This window comes from Gossypium arboreum, chromosome 9, assembly GCF_025698485.1.
Source record: "Gossypium arboreum isolate Shixiya-1 chromosome 9, ASM2569848v2, whole genome shotgun sequence".
NCBI lineage: Eukaryota > Viridiplantae > Streptophyta > Magnoliopsida > Malvales > Malvaceae > Gossypium > Gossypium arboreum.
Genome location: NC_069078.1, coordinates 58,966,581 through 58,985,157, shown reverse-complemented (window position 1 = coordinate 58,985,157; position 18,577 = coordinate 58,966,581). Strand labels below are relative to the sequence as shown.

General features: G+C 33.2%; 1 protein-coding gene across 10 annotated transcripts in view; it reads right to left on the bottom strand.

The window, feature by feature from the left end:
- LOC108454396 (peroxygenase-like) overlaps window positions 1-18,577 on the bottom strand; it is a 91,079-nt gene that overhangs the window by 7,899 nt on the left and 64,603 nt on the right. The window contains exon 1 of one of the 10 annotated variants that reach the window (XM_053019283.1): window positions 2,321-2,330. The exons of the other annotated variants lie outside the window; for them this stretch is intronic. The gene's annotated coding sequence lies outside the window, so the exon portion shown is untranslated. Of the gene's footprint in view, window positions 1-2,320; window positions 2,331-18,577 lie in introns of those variants that run through there. 10 annotated transcript variants of the gene reach the window in all.

Sequence of the window (18,577 nt, the reverse complement as noted above, 5' to 3'; positions counted from 1 at the left end):
AATTGGTCCCTGATTGTTCCTAAACTATTTTTAAGGCCACATAAACTCGATTTAAAGCCCATAAATGTATGTATTACTCCAATATGAATTACTTATGAAATTCTATTAATTAATTTGGTAAACTTGATGCTATCTATTATTGATTGTTCTAGATTTTATGGTAATATGTCGTAACCCTAATTTGATGACAGGTACGGGTTATGGGTGTTACATTTAGTTGTATCGAAGCTACGATTTAGTCGATTCTCAAACTGAATGTAGCGTATCTGAAGTCTAGAAATTACATGCCATATAAACCTGTGATAGTGTGATATTGATTGATCCGATCTAACCTCTGTTTTTCTTATAGATTTATGAATGTTAATAGAATTTGGTCATACTGACCTTAATGACAAAAATGGTAAAATCCCGACTTCTAAACTGGAAGTAACTTATAGTTTACCAGTTTTACAAATGTTTGATAGTAAAATCAAAGTGTCTTTTTGATTTAATGAGTCAGTGGTTCATAGAACTGGTGTGAGCCAATTCAGTGGCCCTACAACCTCTACCCCCTACTGTGCTACCTATGGCATCTTGGGTCCTCAACAGACTGAAATAGTTCGACGACTTTTGATTAAATAATCTGAAGGTATGGAACCGAAGAATTTAGCGATAAAACAAGTGATGACTCGACTAGGGTTGGGTACTTGTTTGAAAATGTCTAGGAATTTTTTTGATGATATGGCTTGTTTCATTGATGATTATCTCAAATGTGACATGTCCTTAATATAAGGTAAGATTTATAATTGGTAGTCAACATTAACGGCGGTTGTATAGAGAGACTAGATTAACTGTAATTTCTTCAAATTTGAGTTTAGAAAGAAAAATGTCCTTGGATGTAATCTGGACAGGAAGTTGTACAGCTTAGTAAATATAATTGAGAAATTATGCCAGTGGATAATGTTAAACAATTGTCTACACCTCAGAAAGGTAAACACCCTGGTCAGGGAGATAACATTGGAATTAAATGTAGTGGGACCGATGTTAGATCTGAACTACCGCATCTGATATTATTTCTAGTACATTTTATCTTTGTGATATTTTTATTTATATGCACTAGGTAATACTGGATCAACTTACTTATATATTTTCACTGCGTTAGTAACGAATAAAGATCTATTTCTTGAGTTAACTGAGTTTGATGTTCAAGTCATAATCCATCGAGTAGAGTGTAATAGTTAACTTAGTATATCGAAATTATCTGTTGAGAATCTGTGGCTATGATTTTCCTATTGATATGATATTATTACCATTTCTTGAATTTGATATTAATTTGGGAATAAAATAGCTAAGGTTATACGATGCTAAAGTGAACTGTAGACTAAAGTAAATTGCTCTATACTATTAGAATGGGGAAAGTATTATGGTTGAATTCGATTAATTCAGATAAAACTACCAGAATTATTTTAGTTATCTCCATACAAAAATTGACTTGTAAGCATTTCTGATATATATATATGTTTACTTGATACTCAAGAAATGGGATCAAAGATTTATCATGTATCGATTGTCAACGAGTTTCTTGATTTGTTTCCTGAAGAATTTATGAGATTTCTTCTTAAATGTGAAAGTTGAACAAATTCGGGATAAAGAATAAATATCTTTTATCTCATATAGACGACATGTTTGATCAGTTAAAAGACATAATAGTGTTTTCAAAGATAAATATAGATGTAACACCCCAAACCCGACTTAGGCGCTATGGCTAAATCAGGAGATGTCACAAAGAATGGGTTTGATATCGAACTCTCCGCGTTAAAACCATTCCATTTTTAAAACTCTTATTTGCCTTTATCCATTGTCAAATGTTTATTCAACTAATTAATTAGCCACATTACGTGTTTTATAGCGGAAGCTTACGAAAACGTTGTACTTCAAGAAATTAGTTCGTAATTTTTGAAAACCCTTGTTTTATTAGAAACCATAGTTTTTAGATACCAACTGCAAATTAAATACTAAAACGGAAATCCAAACCCAGAAGAAAATCAGCTAAAAAGTTCGGAAAGTCCAATTGTTACAAAAATCCAGAAATAATCTTTAAAATAAAAATCGTAAACATAACCAGTTTATGAACTCGTGGCCACCGAGAGGCTCCGTCGCACCGATCCACCTAAGTCTGTGGATTACCTGACAAAACAGACAACAAATGTGAGTTTACAAAAACTCAGTGTGCAACCCAGTAGAATTAAGTATGCAAACATATAGAATTTTATGCACAGTCAGAACAGATATAGTTTCAGATTCAGATTCAGATTACAGAAGCAGATATGTATAAATCCTACCCCCATCCTCTACACACCATCTCCGACCATCCCATCACACCATGTGGGGTTAAAACCCACACATCCCTACAGACCACATTGTGCCATTAAGACACATAACAGAATTATATACAGTCAAGCTGCCAGAAAATAGGCAATCAACGCCGAACAGTATATTTCCTCCTCATATACAAATCCCACCCCAATAACAGATACAGAAAATTAGATACAGATGTAACAAATTACACATGCTCAACATGCTTACATACAGATAGTAGTTATATGTAGAGTAGTACAGTTAAGTATACATGCAGCATCCTACTCAGATCCATCTATCAGAACATCTCAGCATACAAATAGGGGTTTAATAGCCCTTACTGACCCTACAGTAGGCCCATAGTCGATCGGAGTGACCCGTGTGACCCTAAAGGAAATTTTAGAATTATGGGCCTACATGCCCGTGTGACCTACTTTTGTGGGCCCACACGCCCAGATTGGCCTTTGCCCATATGGCCCACACATCCAACTTGGCCTAGCCCATATGGCCCACACGGCCACATTCAAGTCACCACACGTCGTGTGCTGTGCATGGCCATTCCTTCGACGACCACACGGTCGTGTCTCACACACGACCTACCACAAGCCCGTGTGGCGTCGACAGTGGTCATTTTCAGCTTTTTTCGAAACTTAATTTTTCATGTTTTGAGTACACACCTGGCATTAATTCAATACAAAAATAATCCCGATCCCTCTAGAACCTAAAAAAGAATACCCACAATGAAATTAGCCAACAATTCACAAACTCTTAGAAACTAAACCGAAAGGTGCACACACACTTACACCAACACACCCATTCACTCATACAGATTCGACCGTTGAAAAGAGACTGCTGTTTCCCCTACTTCTCCTATATAAAGATACCACAAAGTTTCAACCTTCAGAAAACAACTCTAAAAGGAAACAATCCAAAGTCTACTTACTGATTACATGAAACTAAAGATTTGAAACTCCTAAAACAATGATTAGTGGCAAAACCAAATATCAAAGGAAGCAGTTTAACTCTGATAGAGAGTAGTTAAAAAAAATAAGAGTAATGGGGATTTTGTTTGGAAGAAGAAGAACGTCAAAACACAGAGAGAATTTTGGGGAAAAAATAAATTAAAATGTAACATCCTAAAAAATTTAAATTTTTATTTTTGTGAATGTGGGACATAAATGTGTATCTACTTCAGTGGTTAAGTGTTCTAGGTAGGTGTGAGAGGTCCCAAGTTCAATCCATGAATTGGGAAAATTTTGGTAATTTTATGAATAAAGCTCTATCTTTGGTCAATAGGCTTTTATTTAATTGTTGATAAGCTTATATCAGAATGGGCCTGCTGGTCTGGTGGTTAAGTAGTGTGTTGGCTTGTTGATGGTCCTATGTTCGAATCCCTGCGTTAGCAAGGGTAATTATTTTTTCTTGGTTTGGTGGCTGAGAGTTTTAAGTTGTATTGGAAATCTAAGTAGTGGGAGTTTGATGGAGAGAATTTAGGAGTGAATTAGGGAATGTTGGGGAATATCCAAAAATTTGATTTTATTTCTATTTTTTTATTTTCGAAATCCTCGAGTCTTTCCTCTGTCTTTTGACGTCAATTTTACCTTCTCCCCTGCTGAAATTTTGCTTCCTCTTACTCTTCCAATTTCTGACGCCAACTTCTCTGTCATCTTTTCTTTTTGCTTCATTTTTCCTTCTCTCCATAGTTGAATTTTGAAACTTTCTTCCTCACCCTTATGGTTTCTTTTCTTCTTTCTTTACTCTTCTGGAGTTCACGCACTAAGTTCATCAATAATAGTAAGTGATTTTAGTACTTTGTAACTTCAATTTTTAAGATATTAATTGGAGGCTTGTGAATACTGTTTTGACATTCGAGAATCGGGGGTAAGGAGCTATTCTAGTTCCGAATTGTATTGGAGAGCATCCTTGGTTTTCAAGGTAAGTTTTTGTCTCGTTTAAGCTTTAACGTTATTTTAGTTAAATCTTATTTGGGGTTTCCTTTTTGCCAAAAAGTCTGTTCTCTTCTTTTCTTTTTTCTTTGTCTCTGCCGATTCTTTGCCCTCTTGCTGTCGAATTTTCTACTAAATTTTCCCTCACCCTTTTCTTTCTTCTAATTCTTTTCTCTTGATTCCGTGGTGCTTCATAGACTACACGCATTTGGTAAGTTTAGTTTTTGGTTAAACTTAATTATGTTTTGGATAAGCGTTAAGAAGGGTTCACTTAGTGTTTAGGGTTTTTTCGAGGGGCTGAATATTTTTCATCGGCGTTTTAAGGGCATGGAATCTCTGATATTCAATTGAAGGTAAAGGTTTTCGCTCACATGATGAATATTCTGTTTCGGGTTTTGGTAGTTCGGTTGTTTAAGTGATTAACTAAGTGAAAATACTGGTCTATTATAGGTTCAGAATTGTTTGGAGTTGTTTTTTGCATCAAAAATGATATAGGTGTGTACCCGAAACATAGAAAATAAGATTCAAAGAAAAGTCAAAAAAGTGGACTGTCGATGCCACATAGGCGTGTGGTCACCCGTGTGGTAGGCCGTGTACGACAATACGGCCGTGTGTTCAATGAAGCCAGGCCATGCACACATGACACGACCGTGTGATGGCCAGTCAGTCCGTGTGTGACACACGGGCTGGCCAATTTGGGCCGTGTGGGCCACATGAACGTGTGAGCCCATTTTTACTGAAATGATTGTTAAGGTTGTGCAGGTCCAAGTCAACTGTAAGCCTTCCATAAGGTCGGTAAGCACTATTTAGACCCTTAACTGTGTGAAATTGATTGTGTAAATTATGTGCTAAGCATGTTATTTATATAATCATATATACTGAACTGTATGTGTATCTGATAGACCTGTGATGGCATGACATCTCATTGTATGTTGCATTGCATTGGGTTGGGTTGATTATGTTTGGAGGAAGTGTAGTAAAAGGCTTTTAAGCCTTATATACTTACAGCTCAGTTGCAAATTACTGTTTTGTGTCGCATTCGGTACTATCTGGAGTGTAGGGATGGGGGGTTGATTTAATCCCCATATAGAGTGTAGGGTTGGATGGAGATGGTGTGTAGAGGCTAGTTGGGTAGGACTTTGTTCTTGAAAACGCATGGTGATCACGACATGATCTTTGAGATGGGTTAAGGCCCAAATGTCATCGACTTGAAAGGGCTTAGGCCCAAGACTGTTTGACTGTGCATTGTAATTACTGATTGTTTGTTATTTTCTGCGGGATTACACACTGAGTTTACGAAAACTCACCCTATCTGTTTAACGTGCACAGGTAATCCCCAAACCTAGATAGATCAGTACGGCGGAAGACTTAATGGTGACCACAGTGGTGGACTATCATGGTTTTAATTTATGATTATTGGTTTTATTTTTAGTCAATTTTTACTGGTTAAATTTTTGGGTTGTAATTGGACTTTTGGACTTTGGTTTGGTTTTGGGATTTAATTGTCTTTACCTTGTGAATTACAACTGCCAGTAGTAGGAAACCTCGGTTTAAAAAAAAACAAATGATTTTCGAAAACGCATGATTGTTTAAACTGTTTTGAAGCTTCTGCAGTGATTAATGTTTTGAAACTATCTACTAAATGAGTAACACGACTTTGGAACTAATAAGATATTAAGATAAGTAATTGAATGGAAATGGTTTTATAGTGACGGCATAGTTTTCAAACACCCTATCATGTGATATCGCTAGATCCGGCCATAACGTCTAGGCCGTGTTAGGGGTGTTACATAACACTTATTAGATATCCCTTAACTGCCCACCAACACCTTAATCTCAACCACTTCAAAATCCCAACTCCACCAAAATACTTGCCCATACCCGAGCCAAAAATAGCACCCACACCTGCACAAAGATTCGAACTTAGGACCTCTAACATACTGATCCCTTACCACTCGAACCAGCAGGCTCATTCTGATATGCATTTGCAGATAATTTAATATAAGCCCAATGAAAAAGAATAAGGCTTGATCCACAAATAAAAAAATTAACAAAGGTGAGACTTGTACCCAAGACCTCTCACACACACCCAGAACACTTAACCACTAAAGCAGATATACAGTTATGTCAAATACTCACAGAAACAGAAATAAGAAAGTAAGGGCATTACAATAGATCTAGTTGTTATTAGCTACTAGTAAAGATTATGGCATATTGGAAAATTTTTTTGAGCTCAATGTGGCCAATATGAATTTTGGAAATGTTGCCTAGATTAATTAATGTCTTTGTTAATTTAAGAATTTGATGAATCGATTTTTCAGCTTCATCTGAACATATATTTTCTTGTAATGTGAAAGTTAGTAAATGTGGGTTTGTCTCAGCGAGATTATTTTTCTTTATTATGTAAATTCGGACAAATGGGGTTCGTATATATTCAAGTAACTCTCTTTTATTATTATTTGGAAACTCTGAAAATGTCTCTGAAAGTTCTGACCAATTGAAAGTCTTACTGATTGAAGTTTTGTATTGATCCAACTTGAATCCGGGAAGGAATATGTTGATTCTAGTAATGGTTCTGTATTAGTTGAAATGAAAATTTGGGGATTGCAAGATGATGACCTAAAAGTTGATATCTAAGTGATAGCAAATCCATGGTGATTTGTCTATAGGATTTACAGTGGATACTGATGGTATGATGTAATTCTGCAATGGATTGTGTGTTCCAAATAATCTAAAGTTAAAACGAGATATTTTATCTGAGGCTTGCAGCAGCACATATTCTATTCTTTTGGAATATCAAGTACCGTTGGAATTATTACAGCCTATCATAATTCCTGAGTGAAAATGGGAGCAAGTCACAATGAATTTTATATCTGGATTTCTTGTATCACTAGGGAAGAAATATTTGATCTGGGTTATAGTTGATAGATTGACAAGGTGAACTCATTTATTCTAGTCAGAACTGATTATCTGCTTGAGAAGTAGCCGAGTCATACATGTCAAAAATTGTTAGATCACATAGAGTGTCATTATTTATTATTTGTGATACCAATCCGAGATTTACTTCTGGATTTCGAGGTAACAATTACGAGATTAAAATTTCCTAAATGGGGAGAGTTGTAATAGCTCGTTTTTCAGTGGTGTCAGAAACAATGGTTTCAGGACCACAAATCCGACGAATAAGTTCGTATAATTAGTATTTACATTATACGAGTCAATAATAAATTTATATTGAATTTTGATTTAATGAATTTTAACTAATTTAATTAATGGTTAGTATGAGTGGTTGTTCCAGAAGTCAAGTGGTTTCAGAAAATTAGGTATCGGGACCCTATTTTGTAAACCGATCTCGTGAGTTTTTTATTAAATCTTTACAAAGTCGTATTATAGGTGAATTGAAGTTTAGCCCGGTAGTTTTAACGATTGCTTGCTTAATTAAGGTAAAAGGATTAAATTGTAAAAGAGGTAACAGTTAATCACTATAAATTTAAAATAGTAAAGGGACAAAAACGATGATTAAACCATAGTCAAAAAGTCCAAGCAATGGTGGATATGATTAATCCACTAGCTTTTGGGCCATTTCCTCATTTATTCCTAATTAATTTAGGGTTAAATTGAAATAAAGTTTAATTAACTAATAATTTAAAATAATTAAAGGACTAATTGTGCAATTAAACCCTCTTTAGATGGTAATTAAACCATATACTTATATTATAGACATATATGGACATGATTTAGTAATTTTATAAGTTATAATAAAAAAGGTAATTTAATAAATAGTTAAATTTTAAGTTAAAATTAAAGAAATTAAATGATAACATGAACATTTTCTTTTCTTCTTCATGGAAGAAAACTCAAATAGCTATTTTTAGGGTTGGGAAAGCTTCGTTCAAGTTTAATCTCCTTTTTGTAAGTCAAATTTCACCCGTTTTTAGTAATTTTTATTTTTTTGAGCTCATATTAGCTTGATTTAGCTAACTTGATGACTAGTTATTTTAGTGTGTTCTTGAAGTTCAATGGTAGATTATTAAACTTGATTGCCAAATATGACTATTTTGTAAAGTAGTTTTTGGTAATTTTGATGTTTAAGGACTAAAACGTGAAATAGTAAAATTACATGTACTTGTGTAATAACAATAACTATGGACTGTATAAGGGTCCCAAAAAATTAAGCTAAGCTTGAATTCAGCTAAAAATTGGTAAAATTACAAGTTTGAGCTTAGGGACTAAATTATAAATAAATGAAATATTGGGAATAATTTTGTAAAAATGTCAAAAAGGACTTAATTGCATAAAATGATTTGATTTTTCTATTGGAATTAGTGAATTGAACGAAATTATTATTCCAAATTAAGAATGAGTTGAAAATTGAGGCATAGAGAAGTGACAAAATAATCTTCGTACTTTGATGTTGTTGCATATTAGTCTGATTCGTTTTGGGGAAGTTGGGAGATCGGATCAACTCGAAGAATCACACTATCTGAGGATCTTTTGGTAGACTTTGAGTATAACCTTGGCTTATATGGTATGTAATAGGCTAATGGTGAATGTTTTGGTGATAGTTTTAAACGCATATGTGGTAGTTTGATGTACTTGTATTGTTGTTATGCTAAGTAGCTATTTGAGGCATGTATGTTTAATTATAGTTAAGGCATGAGTGATTGATACTAATCAAGCATGAATTGGTAAGTTATTTTTATTAGGGTTGGTATGCATTTATGGCTTGAAACTTTAGCTTGATAATGGATTAATTATGTGATTGAAATGTGGTATTAATGATGGCACATTGGTTAGGCACATAGGTTGGTTGTTTAACTTGATTTGAGTAGTTTAAAATGCATCCTAAAGTCTTGTGAACATGTGCGTAAGTGTATAATTAAGTACTTAAGCATTTGTATATGAAATGAGCATGTTTTGGGATATCTTCGGGCAAGCTGTCACACGGTCGTGCGTCACACACGGGCAATCGACATGGGCATGTGCCCTGAACGTGTTAGGTGCAGTTTCCACATTAAAATTGTTTCAAGCACGGTCTGGCACACGGCCTGCAACACGGATTTATGACCTAGCATCAAATTGAACATGGGCTAGCATACGACTTGCAACACGGTAGTATGGAATGGTTTCGAAAGGTACACGATATGTCACCCGATTAGGAACACGGTCATGCCCTATACCATATGACCTGGGCTATGTCACACGGCCAGGTTACACAGCCATGTGACTTCTGTTTTGAAAATTTTTCAGTTTTTCCCTGAACTTGCTAATTTGCTTTGAATTGGTCCCTAATTGTTACTAAACTATTTTTAAAGCAACGTAAACTCAATTTAAGGCCCATAAATGTATGTGTTACTCCAATATGAATTATTTCTGAAATTCTATTAATTAATTTGGTAAACTTATTTCTATCTGTTATTGATTGTTCTAGATTGTAGGGTAATATGCCATAACCCTAATTCGGTGATGGGTATGGGTTATGGGGTTACAATATTTAAGTGTATTTAGTGGGCGTAAGATTAATTGGCCATTAACTTAAACAAATTAAGGTTTCTTTGATTAAATTAAGATTAATTAACTTAGGTTACAAATTAATCTCACTATAAAAGTGAGATTTCGACTAGGAAGAGAGATAAAATCATTTATCCAATTGAATATAAGAAAAGAACAAGAATAAAAATGCCATTAAAGGGTTTCCAAGCTTTTAGCTTCAATTTCAAGTAAGTCACTAGTCATTTTTCTTTAATTTTTATAGATTTTTTATTATCTTGGAAGTCTGATTAAGCTAACCCAATGATTAAATTGATCAATTAGTGAAATTTTGATGAGATTATATTGTTGAGAATTGAATGTTTTAGGTGTTAAATAAATAAAAATTAAGCTTAGTTTAAGAAAATGACTAAATTGTAATGCCTAATTGTTAGTTTCGTACTTTAGGTATCAAATTGACTAAAATGGAAAATTGACATTGTGAAAATAAAATAAAATAAAATAAAAAATACACAGATTTTTACGTGGAAACCCTTTCAGGAAAAAACCACGGTAGAGGAGAAGAAAATTTACTATGTCGAATTCGAACCGTTACAAGAGGAATAGACTATGTCTATTTATAGGCTTGTAAAGCCATATTCTAGTAAGACTGAAACACCTTATTCTAATCAATATCAAATAGATGGAATTTAATAAGGTTTAAAAAACCTTATTCTAAAATAAAATAAAAGAAGTGTAATTCTATATGGATTCTTCTTTTATTTTATTTTACCACTGTATTTTATTTAAATAAAGATTCGAGTCACTTAATTCTAACAATCTCCACCTTGACACGAATTCTCAATCAACAAGTTTTTCATCGCGAACTCTCAACGAACAAGTTCTCCATCTCTTCCATAAAACCCCTTAAGGGTTTAACTTCAACAATGAACACCAACCAAGTTTAAGCAATGCTCAAACTTGATTATAGGAAGTGACTTGGTCATCATATCTGCAGGATTTTCATGAGTACTAATTTTGCTCACAACAATATCGCCACGAGCAATAATATCATGAACAAAATGATACCAAACATCAATGTATTTTGTTCTCTCATGAAACATTTGATCTTTTGTAAGAAAGATGGCACTCTGACTTTCACAAAATACTGTGTTGATTTGAAGGTCTTCATTGAGTTCACTAAAGAGTCCCTTCAACCAAATAGCTTCTTTACAAGCCTCAGTAATCGCCATGTACTCAGCTTCAATGGTAGACAAAGCGACTGTAGTTTGCAAAGTGTCTTTTCAACTGATTGCACAACCTCCAATTGTAAAGACATAACCTATAAGAGATCTTCTTCTACCAAGGTCTCAAGCAAAATCAGCATCAACATACCCAATGACTCCATCTTCAATTATTCCAAACTGTAAGCAAACATCATTAGTACCTCGTAAGTATCTTAAAATCCACTGAACTGCTTTTCAGTGTTCTTTACCAGGATTCGCCATATATTTGCTAACTGCACTGACTGCATATGATAAATCTAGATGTGAACAAACCATAGCATACATGAGAGATCCCACTATACTAGAGTATGGAAGATGTGACATGTACTCAATCTATCATCTGATTGTGGAGACAAAGTCGATGAAACTAAAGGAGTACAAATAGGCTTAGCACTCTGTATATTGAACCTGCAAAGAACTTTCTCAATATACCCCTTCTGACTTAGGTACAATTTACTTGTTTTTCTATCTTTGAGAATCTCCATACCAAGTATCTTTTTTACTGGTCCTAAATCTTTCATCTCAAATTCTTCACTTAGTTGGGCTTGGACCTTTCTTATCTCTCATTTATCTTTTGCTGCTAGTAACATGTCATCAACATAAAGAAGTAGATACACAAAAGAACCATCACTGTTTTTCTTAAAGTAAACACAACTGTCAAAACTACTTCTTTTGAAATCATGAGAAGTCATAAAGGAATCAAACCTTTTGTACCATTGTCTTGGTGACTGTTTCAAACCGTAAAGGGACTTTTTCAGCAAGCAAACATAGTCCTCTTTTTCTGAGACTGTAAAACCCTCTGGTTGTTGCATGTAAATATCCTCCTCAAGTTCTCCATGCAAAAATGCAGTTTTTACATCTAACTTCTCAAGCTCTAAATCATGCATGGCCATGGGAGAATACATCTGTAAAGTCCACTCCTGGAATTTGACTATAACCCTTTGCAACAAGTCTTGCTTTATATCTGGGTTCTTCAACTCTTGGAGTCCCTTCTTTCTTTTTAAACACCCATTTACAACGAACAGTCTTTTTACCTTTAGGAAGTTTCACAAGATCTCATGTTCTGTTTTTGTAGAATGATTCCATCTCCTCTTGCATAGCAAACATCCACTTTTCTGAGTCTTTACAGCTAATCGCCTCAGAATAATTAGATGGCTCTTGATTCGCGTCTATCTCTTTATCCACATTTAAAGCATAAGCAACTAGATCAGCCTCAGCATACTTCTTTGGAGGTTTAATTTCTCTTCTAGTTCTGTTTTTGGCGATAGAGTATTGTGGTGAAGAAGTAACTCTATTCTCAATTTTTGTACTGGCTTGAGGAGTCGACTCTGTATTAATCTGATGCTCTACCTACTTTTGATTTTCTTTATTGGAAGAGACTTTTAGAGGTAAGTTAGGTAGCATAGCAGTTTCATCAAAAACAACATCTCTGCTAATCACAACTTTTCTATTTTCAGGACACCAAAACTTTTACCCTTTTACAATAGTTTAATAACCAAGAAAAACACATTTAATTGATCTCAGTTCCAATTTTCCATTATCAACATGAGCATACGCAGGACACCTAAAGATCTTTAAATCAGAATAATTAGTAGGATTACCAGACCATACCTCTTGTGGAGTTTTTAAATCAAAAAACATGTAGTAGAGGCTGCTTCGGCCCAAAATGACTTTAGTAAGTTGGCATTTGACAACATACATCGAACCTTCTCCATGATCATTCTATTTATTTGTTTTGTAATGCCATTTTGCTGTGGAGTATGGCGAATTGTCAAGTGTCTCACAATCTCTTTTGACTTGCACAATCTATTAAACTCATCAGAACAGAACTCTAAGCCATTGTCTGTACGATGGTATTAAATTCGTTTTCCCATTTGTTTTTCAATCATAATTTTCCAAGACTTAAAGGCGGAAAACACGTCGCTTTTCTACTTCAAGAAGAACACCCTAACTTTTCTGGAAAAATCATTAATAAAGGTTAGCATATAATTAGCTCCACCTCGTGAAGGCACTCTGGATGGGCCCCATAGATCAGAATGAATATACTCTAACGTTCCCTTCGTGTTATGGATTCCTCTGGTGAATCAAACTCTCTTTTGCTTTCGAAAAACACAGTACTCACAGAAATTCAGTTTACAAATTCTTTGCCCATCAAGAAGTCCTCTTTTGCTCAATTCTGTCATGTCATTCTCACTCATATGCCCTAGGCGCATATGCCAAAGTTTAGTAATATCATCATCTGACAAGGAAGAGACAGCTGCATCACCAGTAACAGTAGAACCCTGCAAAATATATAACTTGGCAGTCTTTCTCTGCCCTTTCATCACAACAAGGGAACCTTTGGAAATCTTTAAAACCCCACTTTCAGCTCTGTATCTGTACCCTTTTGAATTAAGAGTACTCAATGAAATTAAATTTCTTTTCAATTCTGGACCATGTCGTACGTCACTAAGTGTTCTGACAACTCCATCAAACATCTTAACTTTAATTGTTCCAACACTTGCGATTTTACACGAAGCATTATTTCCCATCAAAACAACACCTTCAGACACTGTTTCATAAGTTGTAAACCAATCTCAATTGGGACTCATGTGGGAGGTGCAGCCTGAATCAAGTATCCACTCCTTGCTCACTTTAGAATTGTTGACTGAAGTGACTAGAAGTTCACCATCGATGTAGTCTTCTACAACATCAGCTTCACCAAAATTTTCTAATTGTTTTCCCTTTTGATTCGTAGCCTCCCTTTTAATCTTATTCTGTAGCTTATAGCACTCAGATTTAATGTGTCCTTTTTTCTTGCAGAAGTTACAAGTTTTACTTCTATTTGAAAACTTTGATCTACCTTTGAATTTATCGCGAGGATTCTGTTCTTGTGTCCTTCCACGATTATCATCAGCATTCCGATCTTGTCTCCCATAAACAATGAGACCCTCTCCCTGAGAGTCGGGTTTAACCACAATATGTTTCATCTTATCATACAAGGTCAAAGAATCATAAACCTCATCAACTGTGAGAGACTCGCGACTATATAAAATCGTGTCTCTAAAGGTTGAATAAAACAGGGGCAACGAACAAAGTAGAATCAACCCTAGATCTTCCTTATCATACTGAACCTCCATGGCCTCCAAGTTTGAGAGAATTTCTTTAAACACTGTTAAGTGTTCGTGTACAGACGCGCCTTCCTCCAAACGATGAGCATAAAGACGCTGCTTCATATGCAACTTGCTTGTTAGAGTTTTCGACATACATATTTGTTCTAGCTTCTTCCATAATGCAGCGGCGGTCTTCTCTTTCATCACATCTTGTAAAATTTCATTGGACAAATGCAGATGTAATTATGTTAATGCCTTTCGATCCTTACGCTTCTTCTCTTCATCTGTTAATGTCGAAGGCATCTTATCTATCCCTAGCAGGGCATCTTCCAAATTCATCTGCGCAAGAACTGCTTGCATCTTATTCTACCATAATGCAAATCTGGTGTTGTGATCCAACAGCGGAATTTCATACTTCAAAGGCACCATTACCGTGGTCGATATGAACAACCCGGAAGCTCGGACACCAATTTGTGAAAATAAAATAAAATAAAATAAAAAACACACATATTTTATGTGAAAACCCTTTAGGGAAAAAACCACGAGCAGAGGAAAAGAAAATTTACTATGTCGAATTCGAATCGTTACAAGAGGAATAGACTATGTCTATTTATAGGCTTGTAAAGCCAAATTCTAGTAAGACTGAAACACCTTATTCTAATCAATATCAAATAGATGGAATTTAATAAGGTTTAAAAAACCCTATTAAAATAAAAGAAGTGTAATTCTATATGGATTCTTCTTTTATTTTATTTTACCACTGTATTTTATTTAAATAAATATTCGAATCACTTAATTCTAACAGACGTGAAATTGCTATATGAATAAGAAATAGGAGCTCCTTAATGAGTAATTGTGAAATCGAATTTCAATCCGAAACTTTGGATTGAAAGTTATGTTTGTCCCGGATTTAGGGGCTAAATTGAATAAAGTGTAAAATATGCTTGATTTTGTGTTGATTTTGATTTGAATGGATTTTGATAATATTATCTATTTTATGATTTTATTTAGCTAACGTTGACATGGAATGTAACAACCCTTACCCAACCCGATCGCCGAGTCTGATTTTCGGGATGCTACAATCATTTTCGGAACAAATACGAACAATTAATATTCAAATTAAAGATAAATCATACAATCATAGTCAATTCAGTTCATAATCACCAAATACGACCTTTCACAGGTCTTATACGAGGTTACATATGCTCTATACTCAACTCAGAATTGAACAAGGATTAATTTGCAACATTTTCAAAATTTCAGATCAAGCATATCATAAATAATCCTTAAAATATTCAATCAGGTCATAGACATTTAGATATTATGATATACAATTAAATTCGACTCTTAGTTGAGCTTATGAAAGCTCTTTTGTTGGCCCGAGATTAAATAAGATCAAATTGTAAAGTTTTGAAAATTCAGAGCTGACGTCATGACGTCACCCCCTCCATGTCGTGACATATCCAAATATTTGGTCAGGTTGCGACGTTCGGACACTCAACATCGGGATGTCACAATTTGTTGGCCGACGTTGTGAGGCATCTCTTTCTCTTCCTACGTTAGGAGGTTGATTATCTAACGAATTCACACTAGGTGTAGTAGATTCAATTTCTTCAAATTCTCGACTTCCAGTATACATTTCCTGTTCAACATTATCCATTCTTTCATTTGACATTTTATCTATAAAACAAAATCAAATAAATATATTAGCATCCAAAAACCCGACTCAGTTTCGACTTAAATGTGGCATGTACTTCTAGACTCATTTACGAGCTTGATTTAGTCCGAGAATCGGCTAAACCTTAGCTCTGATACCAACAATTGTAACACCCCCTAACCTCAAACCATCGCCGAAACAGAGTTACGAGGCATTACCGGACATATCAGACAAATTATGAATAGTTCACAAATAAAATAACAGTCATAGCATAATTTAATTACTAAATCCCTATATCAAACTCTCAAAGTCTAAAACATACATTTAAGTGAAACGAGATTCGTTTAAATACTCCAAATTTTTATTTTTATTTTTATTATTTTTTATTTTTTTATTTTTTTATAAATTTCGACAGCATTTCTACTTATTTTTACATAAAACCCCCTGCAATTAAAACCATATCCATTTCAAACATAACCAATTCAACCAATTTATTTCACACATTCATTTTCTATTCTATTTACTTTCTAAACAACTTAATCAATATAATATTAATTTAAATTTATCATTGTGCTAATTAAATTGAAATGAATAAACTTTTTCATTATAATTCTTAAACTTGCAATACTAATATTTTAAACCATTTATATTCAAAACATAATAACCTTTATACACGTCATAAGTACATGCCACATTATAAAAAGAAAATATACATCACCAAAAGGTTTCAAGTCGAGTCCGGCTTTGGATGTTTGGTTCAAGATTTGACTTCTACAACTGCATACGAAACAATCAGACGCTAAGTATGCATATACTCAGTGGTATCACTATAATTCAGTTTATAATTAAATACAAGAAATTACACACATACTTTTACATTACAATTATCATCACTTAATGAACAATTCAATCTTTCATGTTATCATTCAATTATATATATATATATATATATATATATATATATACCATTCTTATTTCTTTATTTCAATTCTCAACTTTCACATAGGACATATCATTCAAATTTAGTTTTATCAGTAGATTTATTTCATTTATCCCTATTAACTTGACTCGGACTCGGCGGATACACGGATTCCAACCAATACACCAGTACTGCACAATGTGCCATAACGGTACACAATATCTAATAAGTAATCAATAACGGTAGCAGTAACAGTATTCAACACACAAAGTGCTGAATCTGTAATAGTAACGATAACGATTCGACACACAAAGTGTCAAATCGGTAACGATAATAAAGATATAATAACAATAGTCGGCACATAAGTGCTCGATCGATGAAGTTTCAAAAACCCGTACTCTTCCATATCCTATGGCATGCCAACTATATCCGACTACCCCGACTAGTTAATAGGGTATTTAAATCATTTTTCAGTATAATTTCCATTTCGATTCAATATTAATTATATTTATTATTTTGATCAATTTTCACAAGAGTACAAGAATTCACTTCATTAGAAATTTTACAGTTCAATGCAATATACGTAACATTATTCAAGAATTTCATAGTTCAATTCGTATTCAAAACAATATTCAGAATCCAATAATTCAGTTCAGTATCAATCTCAATTTTAATACCCAATCACAAATTTTATTATTTCATTAAATACTTACCTTAAAATACTTACCACATATTCATATTAAATTAAACACATATTAATTATAAAGCTTGAGTTATAGTGATACAAACCAGAATTCTCTTCGGATTTAATCCTCGACGATCTTTCCTTTTCCTTTTTGGGCCGATGCTTCAGGCTCGATATTAGCTACGAACAATTAAAATAATTTCACAATTATTAGCATAACACAATTTAAATGCTGAAATTTTTATCTAACTTTTACTTTAATTCCACTTTAATCCCAACTAAACCTATATATTTTTCTTTCTCAATTCATACCTTTTTACTACTCAATTTCTTACCAAACTCACATCTAACTAAATTTTTATCATATTTTCTTAATTTCAAATTTATTTCAATTTAATCCCTAAAACTCAAAACTTATAGCTTCGTTTACAATTCAATCCTTTATTCAATTCTAATCAAAATATCTATCAAATAATCCCCCAATTCCATCATTTGTTCAACATAAACCCTACTCAAAAATCTATTAACTTTCAAATTTTCAACTTAAATTCAAGAGTATTTCACTCTAAGATTCCAAAAACATCAGATTTATAAGAAAAGGACTTGATTAAACTTATCAATTAAACTTCAAGCTTTAAAACCTTAATTTTCCCTTTCTTTTTTCTTTCCTTTTTCTTTCCTGTTCTGTTTCGAAATGTTCTCTGTTTCTTCTTTACTTTATTTTATTTCATTTCTTTTATTCTTTTATTTTATTAACTTTATAATAATAATAATAACAATAATAATAAATATTTTATTTAATAACAAATATATATATATTACAATTGGACACACATATATTTTACACTTGCCTATTATCATCATCATCCAATTGTCCTTATTTTATTTAGTTTATATAATTTAATATTTTAATATGATAAAAATATTTTTACTTAAATAAAAAGTAATTAAATAAATATATTACAAATGTATAAATATATGAATTACACTTGTATAATTTAATCACCATACATTTGTCTTTATTTTAATTTATTTTTAATAATAATAATAATCATAATTTAATAATATAAATTATAATTTAATAGAATAATAATAAATAATAAATATCTATATACTTAAATAAAAAGTAATTAATAATTAAATTATATATATTTACATAATTAAAATCTAAAAATATCTTAGATTTTAA